Genomic DNA, 21,363 nt, shown 5'->3' on the forward strand with positions numbered 1-21,363 from the left:
TTGTGTTCAACAAGACAGCCTCTTTCTCCAAGATTAACATTTCTTATGATTGTTCCTGACAGAGGATTTACTTTCAGAGGCCCTGCTAAGGATAACCAAAAAAGGGCATGTAGCAAGACAGTTTTGGCAGCTTGCATGAATTTTCGGAGCTTTTTAGGTCTTGGTTTTCTGATGAGTGGCTTCCTGAGCATGCCTAGGGAATGACAGGCATCTCTGCAGGCAGGCTGAACCCACCTTGGCTTGCGCGCACTCATTGGCTGCCTATTAGAATAAATTGAGGACAATGCATACCGCCGCCTGCCAATTGTAAACATAAGGGATATGTGTTCGCTTAGCATCGCCTTTTGGGAGGGGCCAGGGAAAGGCTGTCGTTTTATTGAATAGGGCTGTGTGCGAGGCTGCTCGTGTGCCTTTCTCGCTGCGCTCCTGCCCGGGCAGCCGGTTATTCATTTCCTTCCTACTAGTCGAGAACTCTGCAGCCGCCGAGGTAAGGGCTCGAGCTGCGTGTTCGTCTGGGCCGCCCGCGTTTGCGTTACGGCTAGCGATTAAGCAGCATGTTGAATCTAACGAGACTGGAAATAATCCCAGAGCATCGGATGCCGTTTCCCCCCTCTCCTCTCGTCCTCCCCCCCTGCCCCATGTGGATGTCCGGCATGGACCAAGGGAGATGGGCTCCTGCGCCGGAGGTGGGGGCGTGCGACTTGGGGCACAGGGCAGCACCCAGCGCCAGCCCGGGTCCCGCTCCCCCAGCGGGCTTCTTCACGGGGCTAAAACCTCTGTCCTTTCTTTAATTCTTTTTTAAAAAAGAAAAAGCGATAAAAGTGCTTTTTTTTGGTGCAGTGATGGCTGGTGAACTGCTTCTTATTTTGCAACCTGAGACCTGGGCTTTCAGGGCAGCGCAACCGTAAAGGCAGCGTAACTGAGACAGATACAGGAAAGCTCTGGCTGATGCAGCCGAGCCGATCCTTGCTGCAGCAGCTGTCTGTCATGGCAGCCTCGCGTAGAAGTCATGTTGACAATAGACCGCATCCGTTTTTGTTTGCAGCCTTCGAGCTGCACAGCAGCGTACTGCCAGAGCGCTTCTTGCGAAGTTGTCTTCCCTGTTAACAGGGAAAAACAAATGCGCTTGGGTGGAACCGGAGCTCTTAAAACTCTCAGTCTGGGCGTGCGTCAGGCTGCAGCTCCAGAAAGGAGCGAGCAGACTTATTTCGAGCTCCTTTGACATGCTCAGGCAGTTTGAAAGCGTCGTGCGAGGCTGGCTGCCGGTAGCATGATATTCTGTGTAACTGGGAACTTCTCCGAGAAAGAGCTGGGAGCATGAGGGGAGGAATGGAGTTAGCTGTAGATCAATGCCTCTGTCAAGGGAGACAGGCAGAGACTGACTAAACTAATACGAACTGACCCACCTGGCAGCTATGAGAGTGATTATTCTCACATGTCCTATTTCACATATTGTTTGGAAGAACAGGCAGGGTAACTCTTATAAAATGACTTTTATTTTATTTTATTTTTTTTGGTGGAGTATTTATTGCCAGTGTGCAGTTTTTTTTTCGGACAGTTTTGCCTATCAGAGAAACTTTCTATTGCTAAAAGGCATAAGGGAGAATAATATTTTTAAATAATGCATTCTCTCCTTGGCAGCAACTCAAAGAAAATAAGGAGGCAGAGTGTTTCTTTTGTGAAAAATGTCTTTATTATAATTTGTCTGTTTTAGATACCATACTGTGAAAGTCTGTGCTTGTATGGTTTGGCATCGAGGAGGTCTGAGATCCCGCATCCATTCTTTTTTTCTCTCATTAAATGTAGCAGTAGATTGCTGTGTGAGTCTATGCATCTGTAAACAAGTTTCATACTGGTTTCTCTTGCAATTGCGAGACAGTATGGGATCCTGCAACTACATACACCGAACCGAATCAAATGGACTTTTGTCTTGACATAAATTACAATGGCACGATCCTTCAAGAAAGTGAACAGTCCATTTGCTTAAATAAGATTGCCTTAAAGACAAAGTGGGACAGGACTATTCTCAGTATACTTGAGGAAAGTGCAGGTCTACCTTTCCTTGTGCGGCTCTCTGATGAGGTACCTTAGGTATCTTAGGCACAGGTATCTTAGTCAATCAAACCTGTGCAGGTTAATGTAACATCTAACAGTCTGGCCATCCTGACGGTGGGAGAAACACTGGGCAGGTTGGCTGTGAACAGGAGACAGAACTGTCACCGTTTGTGTTTCCTGAAAACTCCCCTTAGTTGCAGCCCGCAGTGGCAAGGGATCGGTTCCACAGCCTTCATTCACAGGATTAGTCTTGGTGAAATCAATCCCGTCATTAATGAATGACAGAGCTGGTGTAAGGAGTCAGAATACACTTCAGCGTAGTCTGAATACACTTTGACAACGAGCAACGCGAGCATATATAAAGAGATTATAAGAGAGTTTCTGCAAATGCTATGTCGTACACCCCCAGAAGTATTCTGGCACAGAGCAGCCTAAGGAAGGGACAACATCCCTTGTAACTTTATTTCTTGCCCAGCCGTGATGCAGAGTGCAGTAGCGGTAATGAAAACTAACTAACTCCTTTGAAAGGGAAAAGGGGGAGGAGAGGCTCTAAGTCCCTTTGGCTGGTGCTAGAGGGAAAATTAAAGTGCATGGAGATGAGAGGGTTTCTAATTCCTCCAAGTCTCGTTTGCTGGGCCACGCCACGTGCGGCATGGAGGCATGCTGGCCTGCAGCCATTCAGACCTGTACAAGTTTAGGGGCAGCACTACTAATTGCTTGAGATGCCCCTGTTAGTACTGGGGACCCAAAAGAGGGTGAAGCGGCAGTAATGGTGTATGGAGGCAGCCCTGCTGCTGCCGGGACCCTACTGCAAGTAGAGAGAGTAGAAAGATAGGGCAAGGCTCTTTTTGTCATCTGGGATGACAACTTTTATTGTATGAAGAGATGGACAACAGGGAGATACTGCCAAAAGCCTGGCTAGAAGCCCTTCCAGGTTTCCCATCCCTGTGAACACCTGGGGTGGCTCTGCTTCCCGGGGTGGTTGTTGCACAGCCTGGTGCAGGAGCGCAGTGGCAGGGTTGGAGGGCACCAGGCTTAGCCAGCCGGGCAAGCAGGGCTGCACACTGCTTCTGCCTGTTTGCTGGTGCTGGGAGTTGAAGGCTGCTGGGCAAACACCAGAATTTACCCCAAGTGCTGCATGTTAGAGCATCTCTAGATTGTTGTGGCTATGGTGCTGGTGGCTTTGATTGGCTTGTATGGCTGGGAGGAAGCAGTGCAACTCCTTCTGCGAACATTGGCACTGGTTCTCCTTTTCTTACCTGACTGGTGGGAATCTTTGCTCTGTCGCATGTAAAACCTCCCTGTTCTCACGGAGCCTTAAAATGCCTGTTGTCCTGGAGGGCTTCTGTTTCCCCGAGAGGATCTATGCCACTGCAGAAGAGCAAAAGCCTGCAGGACTTCCCTCCTAGAGGACAGATAGGATTTGAATGCCCTAGGTCTGTTTAAAGTACACCGCTTTGTAAATAGTTGCTTCTACAAAACCTATTCTGTTGATTGCCTGAGTTGTAATTTGTATTAAAGATCAGTGGAGTTGTGTTAACTCCTGTCTGCTAAGAGTCTGACCTGGTACATTTGATCACTGCATATGAACAAAGAGGAGCAGGAAACCATATATGCATAAGAAAGAGAAGGCCAAGCTCTGTTAGCTCTCCATCTGCAGTGCTTGTCTGGACTCTCTTGGGTGTCAGAGAAAGCACCAAAAAAGGTAACAGGGCAGAGTGTGCAATCCTGTGAATCTTTCTTTGCCTTTGAGGAGAGCTTTATGTATGTGGAGTTTGCAGGATTGGGCTCTAGGTGTATAAAGCCTGAAGGAGACAGGCCTGTGACTGCAAAGACTGAGAGTGTATCTTCAAAGCAGGTTTTCATTCTTAAAAAATTCTCTCTTCTTAGCAACTACGCCCTGGCAGCTTGTAACAAGAAAGCTGATTCTGTGCTGGAGCTCCCACCTTCAGTAATGCTTATGTGCAAAGACAGGTTTGCTGGTTTTGTTCATACCTCCTGGGTGGTTTAAAGCCTTTCCTTTTCCCCATGATGCGGTGAGAATGGATTTTAGGCATACCTGTACTGGAAACAAGTCACCTATCTATATGCTGTCACTTACTCTTTGGGTGCTAGTGGTTTGCAAGAAGCCGTAGCTGTTGCATGCCTCCAAATGGGTTGTAAAGGATTCAGCTGAAGCTGAAATTTGACTCAAAGGCATTTGAAGATCAGATTAGATTTGACCTTTCTGGATGAAACACTGAGGTCATACAAAAGTTGAACTATACGACAATTTCTTTTTGCCTTTCCTAAGGCTTTGCTATAGTTCAACCAGCCAAAGCTCACTGAGGACACTCAGTATATTATAATTTGAGATCCCCCCTGAGTTTGCTCCTACTTTTCTTGAAATAGGATTTGATTAACCAAAAAGCTTAGGGCATGTAACACTGTCAAGTAGCTGCTAGCTGTGGTATGTTGTGGTTTGCATCCTGAGTAAGGAAGTGCTGCTTTTCATGTGCTTTTTCTCTGGAACTGTGTTTAGCGCTGATAAATGGCGTGGGACTGGCAGCGTGGCTGCCAAGCAGATATCAGAATTAGCAGCACAGGCCCTACCACATCCCTCTCCCAGCACATCACTCGCTGGCTCCGAGGAATGCAGCCTTCTGGACTTCTTCACTTGCGAACCTCCCGACTTCTGCTTTTGTCTTGCAGCAAGGGCTGGGTATGCAGCTGCAGTAGTGCCCAGCTGCAAGCCCCTGCTTCTTACTGAGCTCCCCGGAGGCGAGGTGGGGAGGCTCTGAGCGGGGTATCTACCTCCTCTGCTTCTGGCCAAGCATCACCACTGCCAACAGCTGGCATCTTCCCCCCTCCCTTGAACCTGCTTTTCCCCTTCTGCCCATGAACCATAGGGAGATTTCCTGATCAGAAAATCCCGCCTATAGTTTTCATGGGACTTTGCGTTGAAGCCAGGAACTTCGGCTCCTGTGAACCGCCCTGCTGATTTGCAGTGGGGGCAGCTGCAAATAATTGAGGAAGCAGAGGGAAGAGAGAAAGGAAAAAGAAAGCCGTATCTTAAACTGCTGCAGTCATTTCTTCTTTGAATTTTCTTCCTGTGGTCATAAATACCTGGTGATTCACTTAATGTCTGAGTATCTGTTTCTGTATCTTTAAGTAAGGGATAATTTGTGCCATTTTGTATTTAGACCATGGGACTACTGAGGCTTAATTCATTAAAGCATTTGTAATCCTGAAACGTCAAGTTTAAGCATTGGCTTAATCCTTGTTTTTGATTGATATCCCAGCAAGAATATATCATTTTTTTTGCTTGTTTACAAATTTTTGTGTTCCACTAGAATTTAACTGTTTGTCTAGGTTAAAGGCATAGGAACCCAGAAGACCAGTGAATAAACTGCAAAATGGAACAGACTCAGTATTGACAATGAGTGGAAATGTTTGACTGGATTTTCTTGGGTGACTGCAGATTTACCTGCACTGATTTAAAAATGCATTGGTACACGCGGGTAAGGTTTGCACTTGCTTCATCTGAGATGATCTTCTGAAAAGTTGTCATGTATATACCAAAAATCAGGGCTCTCTGAGGAAAACGACAGTTTTTACTGGAAGTTAAAAAGTAGTGTTGTAAGTCTGGAAGAGAAGTGAGTCTGACAAGCTGACAAGCTGTTGAACCTTATCTGCTTGTCCCGTTTCGTGTTGACACAAAAGCATTTGAAATTGGAACTCCTGAGGCCAGGCCAGGTTGCATCCGGGAAAATAGGAGAGATTTCAGGCAATGGAAATGTTACATGTTTCCACACCCTCTTGTGTACAGAATACAAATAATGAGCATTTCCCTTGAGACTTGCTGTGGAGGGTGTGAAGCAAAGTGGAACCCACCCGTTTGCACATTTTCTGCTTTATATCCTTAAATGGAAAAAAAAAAAATCTTTGGAATTTAGCTCGTAGAAGGTTTATAAATAGATTTGTGGAGATAAAGTTTTGTTGTAAATGCTCTGTTCTTGGATCTATTCCGGAGAGTAACCCTGTAGGCCCACAGATAGGAAGAAGCAGAGGAGTATTGCCAAATGCAGCAAGGCAATTTCATTAAAGATAGACATGCACGTACATGCGTGTGTGTGCATGCTCGCACAGCCCTCCATCTGCACTGACCCTCGCATACGTGGTGATCTAAAGGACATGGAAATCACTGCATGCACTTTTGAAAAATTAAGTAACTTGGGGTGAAGGAGGATTAGTGTTCATGATTCATCAGATTGCTAAGGACCTATGACAGCACTTTAAATAAAGGTTCTGAGATTTGTTGGAAGCTTTTGGTACCTCCTTCTCGGAAGCAGCTGGTCCTGGCTCGGGGGAAGCTGCTGGGCTGGATGAGCCCTTGCTCTGCGTTTGAATGGCAGTGCCTACGCTCCCTTAGAAGTCAAGGTTCAGCTCTGCAGCCCCGTGCGAGGCGGATTGCAGTCAGCTTCAAAGGGGATTTTGCCCATGTGAAGGAGTGTGTGATCAGGCCCTTGTTTGTTTCTTATTTGCAAGGCTTTGATGTTCCCCTTGTCTTTCTGGGACTGCCACAGGGCATGTTACTACCCTTTTCCCACTTCATTCTTTTCTTTGACAGAGAGCGCTCTAATGGTGAAATGGTCCACCTCCCTTCCTTGACTTTTTTTTTTCTTTTTTAAAATCACTGTGTTCACCCTGGTAAAATCTCTCTTTCTCCCCAGAAGCAAAGGGAGGACCTCTGTTAATTCCTCACCATTTCAGAGGACCTAGCAGTGCTTGTTTGATTACCCAGATCATCACCTTCTAATACAAGCAACCATACCATGAATAATTTCTTTATGATCTTCTGGGATGAGCTGCAGATCTCTGCCTGCATTTTCCATTCAACAATGAACCAATGATAACCTGCTTTCTCTCAGCAATTTCAAAAACCATTGAACTTGGAGAGAATTGTGGCCTCTTCCCTAGTTAAAACTAGGTGTGGAAAAAAAATTTCTTAGGATTTGGCTGCAACACATGGAAGTGGGAGTGAGCTGGGTGAGACCTGAGGACACCTTTGGTCAGCTCTCGGAGATCTGGATATCTCAGCAGAGCTCAGCCCCTCCGTCACCTTCGGGACGCTGCATCCCAAGGTGCTGAGGATGGCAAGGAGAGAGCTGGCTGTGGCGTGTGGCTCCGGGAGCGGTTAAAGCCCATCTAGAGCACCCCGCCCCTGCTCAGAAAATTAAAGGTTTTGCGCAGATGCCTGATAGGCCCCAGCTGTCGCTTTGCCACTTCAAACAAATTTGGATTATAAAGACTGAAGTGCAGCATTTTAATTGCTGTAAATATGAATGAGAGTGTTTAGGCAATGCAGATGATACTGAGCCAAGCATTTCTGTGGCTAACATGTATTACACTAACAAAAGGAGCCCAGCTGAGCATTTCCCTGCCACTATCCCTAGTAACTTAAAATGTCAATTGTCTGCATTTTGCTGTCACTGTACTGCTGAAAATGGGGGAGTAGTTTTATCCTGGACACCAGCTAACCTGAATCTGATCTTGCTTTTTACAGCTGTATAGTGGTATACACTGTTAGTTTTTAAAAAATATATATCGTGTCTGATCTCAGTTATTTTAGTGTAAATCTGCTTGATTTCCGTAAGCTACTTGGAATTCACAGTGGGCTGTTTGGTGTCAGAAGCTGGCCCATTTTGTTTTCCTTTCAATACATCCCCTAAAGGATGAGAGCAGCAGGCAATTGTGTCAAAATACCAATAACGAGTGTTCCTTGGGAAATGATATTTCATACAAGAGAGGGCACTGCAAAACCAGAAAGCCAGTAAAATTCCATTGCTCATTTGTTCCCTGGTGATTAAAAGGCCCTGCCATATATGGGAAAGGTCTGAGCTTCATTCACTGCAACCGCGGTAGTAAATGACTTATTCACTGGACACTGTGCAAGCAAGGAGCAGTGGTTTCTGACAATGAAAAGGAAAAGCAGCAACTTCTGCTTGCAGTTCATTTGCAGATTTCTCCACTGTGTATTATTAAAAGTTTAGTGACTAGTTTTTTGTTCCTTTATTTAGATCCATGTAAACTGCAGTCGGTTTGTTTTGCTATTTAACCCCTTTCCCCCATAAACCCAGACACATCAGCCTATTTCCTTCCCCCCCCCCATACAACTCAAACAACTAAAAGAGATTTCCTCTACTAGTATAAATACACTGAAGACAGAGGAGCTACATTTCTCTCATGTGGATTTATATGAGCTAAAGGCTGGATGAAATCTTATTCTCACCCCTAGGTTTAGCAAACACTAACTTCAACACAAGCAATGATAAATGCTAGTTTTACAGAGGCAGTGATGGGACCACAGGAGTGAAAGAAGCTTCCTTTCTTAGGTTATGTATCAATAGAGATGAGTTTTGGGGCAGGAAAGGATCAATGTATTCCCCTCCCAGAGAAGCATCTGCCTCATGTTTGGAGGGGGGCTGCAGAACAGCTCCCCAGTGCCTCCAGCCCTTTGGGGATCTTCCTGCCACAATGTCAGGTTCTGCAGTGAAACCCTACACAGACACCATTAAGATGCTAAGTCGTTGGAGCATAGTCGTGTTTACATTCTTGCTTTTCAGTTTATTTTGTTTAGGGATCAGTACTCACTCAGCCATCGAGATTGTGGGGATAAAATAGTCAGACTAGTTGCATTTTTATTTCACAAGGAGAAAGACAGTTAAGTGATTCCAGCACTGCAACTATATCAAGTTCTCTCTGAGCTGCAGACTTTTCCTGAGTTTTTGTTGTTTGTGTTATATGAAATGAGTACCTCAGAGTATGTTTCTGTCATATGGGGAGATTTAAAGCTTACAGACAGGATCCTTATTCCTCTGACATTTTGATGCAAAGCTTCAGATCATTGTGGCCAGATGGGCTGATTGATCAGTCTGATCTCCCAAATCACAGGCATCATTGGGCATTGTCCAGTGACTCATCTTTTTGAGGCCAGCAGTGAAACATCTTAAGCTGGCATGGTTGAAATGGGCATCTGCCCTTCAACTGTTACAGCAGGCCACAGGACAAACAGCTGGATTTTGAAGTTTCTCCTTTGCTAGTCCAAAATGTTGCTGTGACTCCTCTGAAAGGGGCACAGCCTGTGTCAGAGGAGTGGTTCAGCTTCTCTATTTGTATGCATCCACGTCTCTCCACAATTTCTGGAAAGGGTAACTGGCAACAGGAATTTTTGTCCATATTAAGAAAGCAGAGTTTCTTATAGGTGACCAGCCACGGGATGGTAAAAGATTTACCCCTAGCAGTCTAGGCTGGCTATTGACTGGCAGCCTGCAAGTGGCTTGGCATCTCATTACCAACCTTTTGACACACAGCACTGCTACTCTTTCTAGTCTTAAGGAAAATACACCTTTGATAGTTATTTACAATAGTTAATGTTTCTGATACCCCTCTCAAATGAGAAGAGGGTTGTTTTGTCCTTTGTTTGTTTTTTAATGTGAAACTGGCTCCCTCCACTTCATCTGATGGCTCAGATGCTCTTAAGGAGAAGGAGAGTGTAAAGCAGAGCCTGCTTTGAGATGGTGTTGCTTTTCATCTCTAGATTGCAGTACTTCCAAGAAGGCACCATTTGATCATTATTGTGAAGCTATGCTTTCTAAGTCTGCTGCTTGCTGAAGCCCTACAGGAACTCTAATTCGGCCAAAAAAAGCATTGTCAGGTTGTGAAAACTGAAAACAGCCTGATAATGAGGTAGTAACACATGAATGCTTCTGTTTTCTGGCTGTTGAAAGGTTTGGAGAGCCAATTTGGAGACCAAAATAACTAGATATCTAGTCTCCTTCAAATTTCTCCATTTAGGAGCTGGATTGTGAGAAACTTTGCATTATGTCAGCTTCTTGAATGGTTTCTGGAACCTCTGGAAAAAGCCTGTGAATAACAAGCAAATTGCGTGCAGTAAGTATTAGTGTATGGTTGAATTAACAGTGTATTTCTTCCATATCTACTGTCTTCAGTCTTCCTGAGCCCAAATGTAGGATGTGAGACTGTTTTGTGTTTCTTTCCTTTTTAAAGAGGCAGCGTAAATGATGCATGATTTGGAGTGACTTTTACTCCCCCCGCCTCCACCTCTCCATCCTTCCCTCCCCCACTTAAATGACTTGTGGCTGAGTTTGGTGTTTGTACAGTCTCGTACTGGCTACCTGTAGAGAAGCTTTAGAGAAGTTCTTCTACTCTGCTGCTCTGCCCTGGTCCCTGACTGGGGGTTCTCCTTCCCTGCGTTTGTTGGTGCCTTTTAGTAAAGGCTGTCAGTCATCATTGTACAAGATGAATTTTTTGATCTGCACTGATGTTTTTTATCATAACGCCCAACCTTGTGGTGTTGCTTGCTGCCTTGAAGCTTTTGTTCATTGCCTAGTGGAGGACTTCCACGTTTAGTAAAGATGTTTATTGCTTCATCTATCAAACCAGAAAGTTAATGTGATGTTCTTGGGCCATCTGCTCTAAGCTTCTATTTACTACCATCTGTAATAGATGTGAACTCATTTCTTGGAGTCTGTATGTAGCTAACTTAGTATTAACAAGAAGAGAGGGAATAACAGTGTGTTTGTCTTCTGTATCAGGATATTTGATAAAAATCAGTTCACGTTAGTAAAAAAAAAAAAACAAAAGGAATTTGCTATATGTGTAAGAAATATGTTTCTTTATAATGAACACATTGAACTGGTGACAGACTATGAATCTGACTTATATGACAAAATACAGTTATACGCTCCTGAAAGCCTGGAGACTGGTGTGATGAACTGGAAAAAACATTATAATCTGAGTATATTATTTCTCTCTCTCTCTCTCTCTCTCTCTCCTGTGAGCCTTCAAGTCAATGGAAAGGCATTGATGGAAAGACTGTTGGCGTTAGCAGGCAGGGAGCTGGTTTCATCGATCTCGGTTCAGTGCTTACAAGTCGCTGAGGCTGAATTTAAATCTTTATGTTCAAGTTTTTCCTTGCTATAGAATTAAATACCAGAGGCTACAGGCATTAAAAAAAAAAAAAAAAAACCATCACCACACACATACAACCTGGGAAACATATTAGGTCATCTTGTCCCTTTTCTCTCAGCAGTGCAGGATGGCTCCCTAAAGTATATTCACACGTGTTTTGTCCATAAACACCTCTGTTTATTAACAAAATACAATAGCCGTAGTTTTTCAGTGAAGATTGGGATAGTTTGCTGTACTTTCTAGTTTTTAGCAGGGGGAAATAGCTATCATTCTAAAATGTATTTCTTGGCCTTTGGATATTGCTCGTGTGAATTCAAGCAAAAACCCCTAATGAATGGAAACTTGTAGAAGAGTTCACAGCAGCTGGTTTTATTATGGACCATGGCTCTGACATGATCTCACGCTAGTTTAACACAAGTGTTACCTCACTGACTTCAATGGAACTGCTTTTCATTTGCAAGAGAGTAAATGAGGCCAGAATCAGTCAGAGACCAAGTGAGACTTTCTGGGAGAGAGGTTTAGTTTGGGGAATGTACTTTTACGTACATATAAACGACATGGGCATTCTTGCATCATCACAGTAAATTTGTCAGGCCATCTGGGAAAAAGGGCAGATTCTGCTTGGAATAGCATGAGTGTAAATTCAGAATGAGACTAAGGTAATTTGCCAGGGCAGGCTGAAGAAGTAGCTCATTATTCAGAGTGCTATGCCTAGTCACCTTCATACTTGAATTCTGACATTTCCTTGATGAGATGGTTGGGAAATATGGCAGAATACGTGTGATCTTCAAGGATCTTTTGTTTTTTTGGCTTCTTAATTTCAACCATATCAAATTAAAAGAGAAGTTATGCTGACTATTATGGATCCAGCTCAGACAAAAGCAGCACATGTGCAGTCATTCTGCCTTGAAACTATCAAAGCAAACAGTGAAATAAGAACCAGTTACTTTTTTTTTTTTTTTTTTTTTTTTTGTCAAACCTCTCTTCAGAATTGTGCAATGGTACATCCTACTTAAAGTTCAGTCTTCAACTAGCTGAATCTCGCATAGTCCTAGGAAGGCTGCTGTGCTCTACTGAAAATATCCCTAAAAGGGGTAAGAAACTTTAAACTTCTTAAAGTCCAGCAGATATGTTACTTTACAAGCAGGATTTAGGGTACTATAGTAAGTCTGCAACTGTGAAATAATCTTTGCTTTCACCCTGTGTATGAGGAAGGAGCTGAAAAAGTGACACATATTGATTAAGAATGAAGACAGGCCAGGGGCAGAGGTTTTATGTTCTCAGTTAATTAGTTGTGTTATTGGCTTCTTGTGTTCTGGTTCATTGCTGTCAAACCCCCCCAAAAAGTGTCTGGCAAACATGCACATTTGGAACCAAAGTCTACAGTGTCTTCAGTGAGAGCTTTGAGAAGCTGTGTTTTGTTTTTGTTTTTCCACCAGTAAATGATGATGATGAAGCTTGATCTTCAGGTCAGAATTGAGGGGAGAAAGCAAAAAAGTACGGGAAATTCTTTGAATCATCTTATCTGCTTCTGGAAAGAGGAGCTCTTCTGGAGAGAGTTAAAGTCATCCCTGTTTGTTATAGGGTTCCCACTGTTCACTGTCTGAACCAAAGCTAATTATGTAGGCAATAGGAAATGTGCCGCAAAAGCTAGCATCCCTGTGGTTCATGCAAGTGCTAATTATTCCCAGTGGTGATGCAGAAATATGTCCTTACAGAACTGGACTGAAATTACCAACTTGTTTCACGTAGGGTGCTATTCTGTCATCCAACAGAAATGACTTCTGTAAGCGGCAGTGTTCTGCCAGATTCACACCGGTAGGCGTGAAACAAAGGTCCTGTGGCTCAGAGGATTTGTACTGAGATAACTCTGAGGAGAGTCTCATCTGAATACGGCACATACGAATAGTTTATCTGATCGCTTCTAATGCACTTCTGCCCTGACAAACGATATCCCTGCTATATTCATACTGTCTTTTGCGTAAATGAAAATTGATCTAAAAAATATTGTGCACATCATAGGTGTCCCTGTTAAGACAAAATTGGCTGAGGCTGCATGGAAAGCCAGTGAAAGAGGTGAAGCAGAAACCAGGTTTTCTCATTCCTAGAAAAAGACACCGACAGCTAAATTATGTTCACATTCTAAGACATTCTCTTAGGCCTACTCTTTATTTACCATTTTTCTCATAGCTCATAGGACTTCCATGTTGACCACAAAAGAAGAGATAAGTAAACAGCAAAGTTTTTTTCTGTGAAGAATGATTAAAATTTTGATACATTTACAGACACTAGGAAAGCCAAAAAAACTCAATGTATTGGATACAGTCATCTACTGAACATTCTTCTTGAAGATTTTTATTGGCAAAAATGTAGATAGGTATTGTCTAGTGACTTGAATGTTGTGAGAGGCAATGTGTTTTATTTGATACCTAATTCCCCCATCACTAACTAGTTAAGTCCAAAGTTAGTATGGAGTGTTATGATATTCCGTCCAAACTAGTCTGGCCACCCGTGATCAATTTAATTTTTGATCAGTAAAATTCATGGTAAGAGATGTTGAATCTGACTCCTGCTGCTGAATACTTGCTGCTGCCAAGAATACTAAGATGGTCTACATCTGTGGAATTGTGTAGTGTCTGCCTTACTGGATTGTTTTTTAAGGAATCAACTGGGATTCCATCTCAGAGCCTGTCTGAGGCACAGATGGACAAGAGCCTATATAGAAAGAGTTGCATACATAATAGTTCCTCATACAACTTTGGTGCTGCTTGCTCTGCTAGGAGCATAAACATACCTCTCTGAAATATCAGAAAGAAAAGCTTTATGTACCAGATGTGACTTTGCATTTATACAGGTGCAGCTTGTTTCAACCGAAAGGCCATTTTGAAGAGAGATGGAATGTCTCATTTATATCATTGATATAAATTACCTTTTGACGTTTACGTGAGTGGTGGAAAACAAACACACCCCACTTGTGTTGGTGCTCTTGTTGTGTGCATGAAAGAAGACCTGTCTTCCTACCCGTATGCATTTTCTACAAGGATATAATGACCCCATTCAGTATTCATACTGAATGTAGTAGGTACCCAGCTTGGCTGCTTGATGAAGACAGGCAGTTGCAGAATTACGCCCACCTGAAATTGCTGATTTTTGCAAATGAAAATTATTTATACATTTTTCTTCATTAAAAAGAAAAGTAAATAGTGATTTACAACATTTAGATGGATAGCATCAAGTGAATCTTGTTCCTATTCACTGCATGCTTTTTTAGTAAGAACTATTTACAGTGTGCATCATACAAACATTTGACTGAAATGTCCAATGTTAAGTGCAAGTTCCCAATGCAAATATGAAGTTTTGCCAAGCTGAATTAAGCTCTTTAGGTGATGTCAGGAGGGTTTCTGTTGGTTTGTTTATCTTTTTGCAAGGGTAGGGATGGATGAAACTCTAAACTGAAATAAGATACAGTTCTTTAACTCTGCAAGATTAGGCCTTGAATTACACTGTTGTATTAAGCATCTAAAGACTGAATTTAAATCACTATTCAACGTTCACCTTTTCAGTCCAGTGATGTCTAGAAACTATTTTGGGAACCAGACAAATTCTTAGCAAATTGCTTCCTAACAAGGCAAGGGTATCAAGTCAAAACTTGGGGTTTGCCAACAGTACTGAAAGTGCATCATGTCTCAGACATGCTGGCTTGTGCTAAACTGAGTCACAACATTAAAACTGCTTTTTTAAAAAATTGCCTTTTTTCTTACCCGATTGCTTTATTTTGTATGTGGTTTGCTTCACTTGAGCTTTATTGATAAGGCATTACTTCTGGTTTAATAATATCACAGCAGCATAAAGCTTCTGGACAATTTCTTTAAGTAGCTGTTGGACAATTATTCTGTAGTCTTTTACTACTTTTTACAAGCAAATGAAAAATGTCTGGCCTAGCAATTACAGACCAGGTTTACGTTGGTTGAAAAGTTTGTTCCATTTCTGACCAATTGTGGTACTGCAGAATATATCTCTGGAAGTGACACAGAAAGAACAATTGTTCCCCATCTCTCTCAAGCGATTAAAACAAGCTCATGTGTGTAGTAGAGTACTAGAATAAAAGTTTAACAGAAAAATGCCCATTCTGAAAACCTCCCTGAACAATATTCAGGGATAACACTTGCAGTTTGTGAATTACCGTACTAGAAGTGTTGCACATGAGAAGTGGTGTGTACTCTCCTCGCCTATTTATACTTTGAAGCATGACATTTCCAACAGGTTTTGAAAGCAATCATTCTGATATTGGAGTGTCTCATGACAGAAGCACAATAAAATTGCCCCAATACCGCACTTTTAGGATCTCTTAAGTGTCATGGTTTAGGTTGTTGCTTACTTGCTCTCTTAAAAGAACAGTTGGTTGCTGGCTGTTGTGGGGTTTTTTTATCAGTGTCTGTTTAATTTTGTTTCACTTTATTAATATCTGATACAGGCCCCTCAAAGAAACATGTGCCTGGTTTTGATTTTTACTCATCTGAGTGTGGTCAGTTGCTTTAATGCCAAGTTCGTGGTAGTGCTCCACATTAATGACTAAAGGGGAAGAAGGTCTGAAATTTGATTTTGAGTGCTGCTTAGCCATGAGGCTGTTTAGTCATGCTGTTTTGCTAGAAGTACCAGATTTTGTTAGGAACCTCAGGTGTTGACTCAGAATATTGTCATTCTTGTGCATAAAATGATGTAGATGGAAAAGGCTTCATTTGGAGGAGCACAGATGTATATTAAGCTAATTGCTCTCTGATTATTGTAGCCTTGGTAATGTCATGAGAACAGAGAGAAAGGAAAATGAGGTACTTCAAGCTACAAGGTAAGAAATATGGATCCTGTAGTATGCTAAGTACAGTATTACATTTGTTAAATGTGTATATGGTTAGCGGCTTTAAGCACTGGATGCTGTATTTGATTATAACAGTGCTGAACTTTATCTGCAAAATTGAAACCTCTGATTCTCTAGTACATCAGTAAGTGAAACCTAAGCACATGTAATCTGTAAAAATAAATGTAATTACTTTAGCAAATGTATTACAGCTGGCCAGGTTTAATGTTGAGATACCTGTTTCTCATAGCTGACTAGTGTCAGAAGACAGAGGTGATGGCTTGAGCTGTGTGATGCAGACAGAATGGAGGAGGAGAATTATTGCCCCACATTCTTCTGACTGTGCATTAAAGTGAATTGAACTGAGCTGCAGTTCTGGCCTTTGACACTTCTTCCCACTGTTTTCTTCTGTTTAAAGCATCTTGGTGAGGATAGCTTTTTAATTTCAAAAGCTCTGGTAAAATTGTAGTTAAATGGACTGCTTCAGAATTGAATGCTTGATTAAAATCTTCAAGAACACCTGAGGTAGATGAAAGCCTGATCTTTTCTAAGGCATAAGGAGCAGCAGATGGGACTCTGCACTTTATTTTGGTGCTGCTTTGGTTTTGCTTGGTGACCTCAGCAGATTTTTTAGCCTTGTTTTACTTACCTTTAAAACAGATCCTTTGGATTTCTGTAGTAGCACTAGGGCAAAAGACGGATAGCAGCAAAAGCACCTCAGTGTGGTTCAGCATTTGATGTGGTGATAGCTCTTGAAAGAGTGCAGAAGCTCTTCTGGGGGTAGGGACACTGACACAAATCCCAGCATAGATGGGTGTAGCACTCACTCTTCATTATTCTCCCTAGTCTCACAAACAGACTTTGGGGGCATTTCCTGTTACAGGTAGGATCTCACTTGTCTGCTACCGTAATGCACAGGGGTGTGCTTATTCCTCGATCTTTCACAAATTTCTACTAGAGATCCTATTTCTTACAGGAGCGTTCTGTTTTGAGACTTAGTGTTTATAGAGCACTTAGGGATCCTTTAATGAAAGGTGCTCTGGAAGTGTTAGGTGCATTGTCATATTGTTGACTAAAGTGATGCCCACAAGAATTAGTGACTAGATAAGGCTATCGTCAACTGCTGAGCTTTTTCTGTTCCTGCTCTTTGATCTTGCAGGTTTCTAATTCCTTCTTTTCAGCGTAGTTTTACATCTCCCTCGCTCCTTCAAAGAATGTATGTTCCTGAAGTGATGCAGGCCAACTCATTTGGGTGACTAATCCAAACAATCAGGGTAAATTATTAGGTTTACAATTTCAATCTCGATTTAGTGCGCCAAATTTTTAGAATTTAACTCTGTGAGGTATAACAATATTTAGAAATAATGCATCGAGTGGCTAGTGTAGGTTACGGGACGAGACTACTAATAAATAACTAGAAGTTAGCTCATGGATCAGTTAAAGTACTTCTCTCCCTTTTAGGAAAAAAAATGTCAGATTTAAAGCAGTCAAGGATCTTGGTATTACAGCCAGCCCAGCAGAGGTGTGACAGCTACAGGAAGAGAAGGCTCAAAGAGGCTTCCTGTGCATTTCAGACACTGCAAGGAGCAGCTGTAATCTTAGTGTTTGCAATCCTGCAGACAGATGCGTAATCATCCCTCATCATTGCCCAGAGAGGGGGAAGCATCATTCCCAGTGTGTGGTCCATACTGAGGCATAGGTGCAACGAGTTGCAGCCAGCGCATCTCGTATCCCTGCACTAATTCTGTTCTCCAAGCAGGCTTACATGGCACTCACCACAATCCTTAGGGATGCCCTAGCTTGTGCTGGGGCCACCTGGGCTGCTCTGTCTCTGATTTAGGGGTGCTTAACCTGCTGCTTCTCTGTCTTGGCTCTAGTTTTGTCTCTGGGACCAGCCTGAACCTGGCTGCTGGTACATTAGGGTAGAGGCATGTGGCGTGTCCTTCTTTGCGTCTACTCCATGGGGAGTTAGCAGAGAGAGAGTACACACTGGACCTTTTCTAGGAGTTGCCCTCTTTCTCATACTGACATGTCCTGGACTTCCCAAGAGATGTTTTCTTCCTGTGAGATGTTACTGGGAGTTCCTTGTGGAGTTGATAGTAACTCTGTAGCCTGATCTTATCCTTCTTGCCTCTCATGCTGCATCTGGAAGGAAAAACAGCAGTAGTGGCCTAAACACTGTGCTTTTTTTAAAGAAGGAAAATTGCAGCTTTGGCGTGACCTGCAGATGTTACATGGGGAAAATTCCTGCTCAGAATGGTTCTCAGGGCAGTCTGTGTTGTGTATGGCCCCTAAGCAAGCCCAAGCAACTCATAGCTGAGATTTGTTTTGTTTGCTTGCAGAAGAAAATTAATATATCATGATGGGCAATGCATGGCATATAAGTCAAACTACACAAGCAACTGAGGGTTTTTGTGTTCTTATATCTGTCCATGGATAATATTTAGAAAACAAAGTCTTTTGAAAAACTTAAGGAATTTTGGCTGCCTTTCAGAAATGGTAGAGTTAAGTCAATAAAATGCTTGGTAGAGATTGTATGTCTCCAAACATATTTTATCTTGACAGGTTATATACTATTGAGAGCTGAACCCATGATTTGAAGCCAAGTTAGGAAAAGAACACTTCTGTTACAGGGCTGTATTTGATGGGAATCAGAGGAGAGGAAGGGAGAGAATAGTGCGTGTTCTGAGAATGCCAAATGCCGAAAGCTTCCCTAAGTCAAGTTCTTGGGTTGTATAAATCATTGTAACTCGACTGTCATCAATAGGTCTTTACTGATTTACACCTTCTGGGCATCTGGTTGGTTTCGGTTTTACACAAGCCTAATTGCTCTGGATCCGTGAAGGCATGAGTTTTAATAGAGGTTATATTGATGGGCAGCAGCTTGTAGTTTAAGTAGAAAGGTTTCTGGTCTTTATAATTTTGAGGCCATTTTTGCAGGTGCCTTTAAAAAAAAATGAGCAAATGGGTAATGTCTGGCCTACTGGATCTCTGTCTGAGTAAAATCTGTATACTTTGTTCCTCTGTGCTGATGTGGAAGTTTGCTCATTCAAGAACTTGCTTTTTATGCAAAAATATGACTGGGAAGAATAGGCTGTTTGGGTAGGAAACAGGATGTTACTCGAGTTATGTGACATTTGAGCAGATATTTTATTATCCTTTGGGTCCTTCCCATCTGAGAGGAACCTGAAGAATTTATCCTAGTAGAAGGAAGGATAAAATCTGGCTCTCAGTGATACCTGTTGAATGAGTCTATGTATCCAGTCATGCTATGGCATGGTTGTAACTCTTGTGATGTATGGAGGGAGAAACCTGGGGCTGTTTAACAATAAGTTACCTAATATCTGTTACCTTATCTCCAGCCTCCAAATTAATGTGAAGGTTAGCTCTTCTTTTTCAGTAAGAGGTTTAATGTAAAGGGTATAGTTTGGCAATGGGTATTGACAGAAGATATTTTGCTAAGGTTATGCTAACCTCTTCTTTAGGAGCCTTGAATTCTCTTTGCAGATCGTACAGGAAAACTATACATAGGAAACAGAATGCATCTGGGCTGTAACAGCTTAATATCAGGGTATGGAAGAGTAGGTTTAAGGGAAGCTGCAGGTTACATTTGACTCAATTAAAAGAAAATGGGATGGGTTAGGGGTTAAAGTTGTGGAAGTTCTACGTCATCGTGTATGCACTTTGGCAAGACTTTCAGGAAAGTCTTTCTTTTTTTAAAAAGAAAATTTTAGAAGAGGATTGTGCTCCTAAAACCCTTTGGTGCTTGGGTAAATCTTTACTATTTTAGAATGTGGAAGAAGATACAGTTGACCAGTGGTGGTTGATGACTTCCATTTCCAACTCTCTCAGAAGCCTGTCTCCTAGAAAAAGCACTCTTAATGGAAGAAGGAGCTAGACTGTCAATGTTTGTTGACTTAAAAAAGGAGTATGAACATAAGTCACACAGGAGTATGTGCTCTCCCAAAGCCCTATAGAGTTATATGCAAATCGTCATATTCCAAAATGAATCAAATTATCTTTGCAAGTATAGGCTAAGTGTGTGTTCTTTGATAGACATACTTGAGAAAATGGTGTTTAGTGTTGCTACTGTTAAATTAGATATTTTTATAACCATTATTATACTTTTTGCTTTTCAAAAACTGGAGAGATGTTTATTTTTCCTCCTTAGATGTTCTGTCCTTGAGGCAAGGAACAGTAGTTTAAAGCTGATAAGGGATGTAGCTGAAAATACAGCTGCTGGCTACAGCATGGAAGCAGCTGTTCAGAATTAAAAACCTTCAAGGGTCAGTGCTTCAGCTGGCATAAGTTGGTGTTAGTTTGTGGTGACTTTGCAATGCAAGTCCAGAGCTTGCTAGATAGCCCTATATTTTAGGTTCTCTCATATTTTCATTTTTCAAAAAACCTTACAATTTATATATTTGGAGGAACTTGGTCTTTTCTGCAATCTGCTGGGGAGAAAGACCTTAAACTAGAAATGCCTTCTCTATCAGTTGTGGATTTCCCATTAAGTGACCTGAAGCACTATTCAAGTGTAAGTCTTTTTTCTTTTTTGTTTCCCTATCCACGTGGGGCTGATGGAAGGTTTTTGTCTTTCCCTAGAAGTCTTCTATCCATTCAGGATAGAACTATGACATTAACACTATTACATTATTTCTGTGTTATGCAAGAGGAAAAAACAATACACATGACTTGAAAATGTATCTGAATTAAATACAACACCTTGCATTCAGTATTTTAGGGGAGGAGCAGAGTGGAGATGGATCTGAAGCTAGTACTGAGAGTGCTTGTAGGGAGATTTTTAACAGGCTGCGTAGGTGTTACCTTCCCCCTTCCTCCCTAAACTCAGCTAGTTCTGCCTGATGTCCTGTATGCTCTCTGTAACATGATGGAAGATGTGAGAGGGTCTTATTTTCTTCCTATCAAACATGTTTACACAATGGGGGGAAAATCTGACTCTGCTGAAGCTGTTTATTTTATAAGGGCTGAAGTATTGTCTTGACATTTTAAGACCTGCTGCTAATTATACAATTGTATTGATTTCAGTGAAAGCAGGACTGATCCCTTAACTTCTAGGAAAAGCAATTATAAAGCATAGGATTTTTCAGTAAAGTGGAAGCTATTCATTTGCTTCCTTGAGAGAGTCCAAATTTGAATTAAAAGAGCTCTCACTTGCTAAAGCCTTTATTGACTCTTCACTGATTTTTTTCTGAAGGCTCTAGATCTTGAAAAATGTTTAATTGAATTGCATAATTAAAAAAATGCTAAAATACTCCAGGAGCTTTTTAACTATATGCTCCCTTTGAAGTGAGTTCCTGAGTTCTGCTTGGTGGCTCATTTTTAGAGAGGCATCTGCTGAATGAGACTACCTGGTTTGAAGATCTGGGAGACTGAATGATATAGTGCGATGTAGAATTGTAAGGTCAGATCCAGCTAATGTCAGTGTAGTTACCAAAAGTTGTTGCTGTCTGACAGCTTTG

The 21,363-nt window shown here is 42.0% G+C and overlaps 1 protein-coding gene across 8 annotated transcripts in view; it reads left to right on the forward strand.

Moving 5' to 3' along the window:
• Window positions 1-296: 296 nt before the first annotated feature.
• The window catches only part of CALD1 (caldesmon 1), a 197,220-nt gene continuing 176,153 nt past the window's right edge, over window positions 297-21,363 (forward strand). For 5 of the 8 annotated variants that reach the window (XM_062591030.1, XM_062591054.1, XM_062591016.1 and 2 more), the window contains exon 1: window positions 298-487. The gene's annotated coding sequence lies outside the window, so the exon portion shown is untranslated. Of the gene's footprint in view, window positions 488-21,363 lie in introns of all 8 variants that reach the window. The other 3 variants (XM_062591103.1, XM_062591110.1, XR_009960259.1) reach the window with 2 other exon arrangements.

The sequence above is a fragment of the Rhea pennata genome, chromosome 1 (genome assembly GCF_028389875.1).
Source record: "Rhea pennata isolate bPtePen1 chromosome 1, bPtePen1.pri, whole genome shotgun sequence".
NCBI lineage: Eukaryota > Metazoa > Chordata > Aves > Rheiformes > Rheidae > Rhea > Rhea pennata.